Here is a 3,808-nt window from a genome sequence, read left to right on the forward strand (position 1 = left end):
CCGCCGGCTCTTGCTCTTGACAGTCTCTGGCCTCAGGCTTTGGCGCCGGCCATCAGGCTTTTGGTTCAGGACAGTTCTCGGATCTTGGCCAAGCAGGCTTTTGGTTGCCGGTGCTGCCAACCAGATTGGTTCTTTAGTGCCAGTTCTCAGGTTCAGGCTTCCTCCACAGACCCAGCACCTGTCCTATTGTTTACCCGTAAACTGAATACCACCATATTTATGCAACATAGATTTTGCTGCCATTTTCATGATCATGATATCATGAACTCTTGCATCGACCTTCATCTATCACCGTTATATCATAGTTATGATATAAACAATGACGCTTACTTAGTATTGGCAGATCCGTGGTTATATTTAAATATGTACCTGTAAGTGATTTATTTTTCCTCCAAGTTAAAGATATTGGATATAAACACTATAGTAAAATTGGCAAAATAAATAGTATAAATAGGTAACTATCTATATACACAGAAATACACAGAGATCTGTGTACACATTAGTATTGTGTGCATATGCATATTATGTATGTGTATATACATTATGAATACTTTCATATTATATATATATATATTTATATAATATATATATATATACAATACATATATGGTTTTGTAATTCAGTGATTGGCATTTCCTCCTTTTCCAGGACCACATACAGTATCATTATTTATCTAATATCATCACACATTGCCATTATTTTCAGTTGTGGAACTTGATTTTATTCATAAAATGTTTCCTTTTTAGAGCTTAGGCAATACGCAAGCTGGACAAAACTCGAGAAATACGAGTGATAAACCTACTGCCGTAATAGTATTTACATCATTCGATTAATTATATGAACATGCATAGGGTGATGATCCTAGCAGTAATATGTACAAAATGGACCATTTTTCTAGGATAAGTAGTCGTCTCTCGGGATTTTGTGAAGCCAGTCACTCATCAAAAGTGGATTTGTATTTCAACCATTCGGAAAAAGAAAAGCAGAGTCTAGATTTTTTTGTTTTTGGGGGTGCTATTTTTTTTCTTCGACTTACCAGCTTTAGGAATTATAAAGACAGAATTTTTACAAGCTTTGTAACCTGTTTTCATAACCATCTAATACGCAAGTAGGAAATTAAAAGGAAAGGCGTCCCTCCTGGCAGGGTCTCGAATATCTTTAGCATTCATTTCTTATTTTTTAGGGCTATACTTTTGAAGATAGCATACAGTCCAACAGAAAACAATTATCCATGCAGACATTCTAGGACATAATACTGGTAACTCAAAATTACGTTTTATGCATGGTGTATGCATTCCAAATTCTATTTTTCATCAGCTGACTAGACTATAGTTTTTCACCATCATACACATGTTTTCATTAGGCTTCTATAACTCCTTCAACGCTTGGAAGTACGAATTATCTCAGGCTATCTAGAAACATATCTATAGCAACTGAAACTGTATTTCACAGGTGCCAAAGCAAAGGCATTACTTCCATACAAAAGAATTTCGAAGCACCTTCATCATCTCTCTCGTCCTTTATATTTTCTATAAATATATTTTATACAGAGATATAGGAAAACAGGAAAAGGGTAAGAAATGCTAATCAGCAATTACTAACTTCATCTCACTATGATATACACATATATGATACATACATACATATATACCCATTTCTTACATGCCACGCACTGCGCACACACACAATTATATATTTATAGATATCCTATTATCTGTATACACAATATATATATATATAAGATAATATATTATATATGATATATATCTACATATATACTTAATTTTTATTCAAGCAGGAAAGCTAACATTCATTGTTTCCTTGACATAAGTTGTGAGTACTTCCTAGGGAGATGTCTGTAATGCATTGAGTCTCGTATATAAGCAGTTTTTTTTTTAAAAATTATCTTCATGACTCGGATTGCAGCGTAGATTATTGTTATCGGTAATTCCTCACTCGAATCTAATGAATTTTCCGTGACCTGGCATAATTGCATTAATATAATCATAATCATATTCACATGTAATCGGATAGAATTTCCCCTTTACGTATTCAGAAAGTTGTGATATGCGCTTGTGGTGGCCGCTGTGGTGGGCCGCTGTGGCATCACTGCTCAAGGTTCCCTTCTAGATCCTAAGACCTCCCAGTGGAGGTTCATCAGTTCGCTGGAGTAGGAAGTGGACTTGGTAAGTGGAGCTGGAGGCAGTGGAGGATTTGGTTGTGAACAACGGGAGGTTTGGGTGTGGAGCTCCTGGTTCCGGTAGTGGCGCTTCGGCAGTGGAACTTCGGTGCTGGTGGTTTTGGAGCTGGAGCCTCGTAGTGGAGCTCCTGTTTCAAGGCAGTGGAGGATTCGGAATGTGGAGCTCTGTTCAGGCAGTGGAGGTTCGGAGTGGAGCAACGGGAGGATTTGGGGTGGGCTCCTGGTCCGTAGTGGCGGCTTCGGCAGTGGAGGCCACCGGAGGATTTGTGTGGAGCTCCTGGCGCTGGACCACTGGAGGATTCGGCGTGTTCCTCGGGAGGGCTTCGGTGCTGGAGCTGGAGCTTCAGGTCCTTTCATTTCCATCATTACCGACGACGCCAAGGTCCCGATGAGTTTCGGAAACTACAACTTCACTTCGAAACTGCAAAGGCATCATTCGTCAGGACCGGAGCCCCACAAGGAGAAACTGTAGCCGTAGCACAGCAGGGTCGTGGTTCCGTATGTGACATTTGCTTTTGGGTAAGCTCATGTCTAAAGCATTTTCTCTACTTCAAACGGAAATCCAATCTGTTTCTTCTCATTTCCGATTCACCTTTCTGCTGATGAAAACGGGTTCCGCGTGGAGTCCGAACCTGCTGCCCACTCCCCTTTCTCCTCCCACCACACGCCATCGCTTCAGATCGAGAGGCTCGTCAGGAGGATGCGCCGCTGCAGCTTCTGGTGGCCGCTAGGACTCTGTTCTGGACAGTTCTCTGCTTAAGCTTTGGGCGCCTGCCAATATAGCTTTTGGTTTCAGGACAGCTCTCGAGATCTGGCCATCAGGTTTTGTTAGACCGGTGCTGGCCAACCAGATTTGTTCTACAGTGGCCATTGCTCAGGATCACCATCCTCACAAACAAAGATCCCCCATGCATGATGCATGTTTAGATTAATTATGTGTTCGTTATATTATCTATTTATCCAACATCCTTTTTATTGATTAAATTTATGACTAATAGTCGATGGGGCGAAATAATTATGGATACCACGAAACTTTACAGATGCACGCACACGCCATACAAAGAAAAATGTTGACCTAGACGAACCCGTCAGTCTGGATATATTGGTCCTTAAAAAAGATGATAATAAGTAATAATCAATAGGAAAATATAACTATTTATAATTTTATGATAATATAATATATTATATATATATATATATATGTGTGTGTTGCGTGTGTGTGTGTGTGTGTGTGTGTGTTTGTGTGTGTGTGGTGTGTGTGTGTGTTGTGTGTGCGTGTGTGTGTGTGTGTGTGTGTGTGTTTACAAACACACAAATACATACATATGGTTTATATATATACCATTCATATGTGTATGTCTATGTCTGTGTATATGATATATATATGTGTGTTGTGTATGTGTATACCTATTATTTGTGTTATCATATATATATATATATAAATATATATATATAATATATATAATATACTAATGTGGTATCATATATATATATATAATATATATATATTATATATATTATATACTTCTGTTAACGGTAGGTTCAGGTCTTGGCCGCCGTGTTCACAGCAGATACTTAATTGTATTTTCATGGTTGTGATGCTCTTGG

The sequence above is a fragment of the Penaeus monodon genome, unplaced genomic scaffold, assembly GCF_015228065.2.
Source record: "Penaeus monodon isolate SGIC_2016 unplaced genomic scaffold, NSTDA_Pmon_1 PmonScaffold_997, whole genome shotgun sequence".
Classification (NCBI taxonomy): Eukaryota; Metazoa; Arthropoda; class Malacostraca; order Decapoda; family Penaeidae; genus Penaeus; species Penaeus monodon.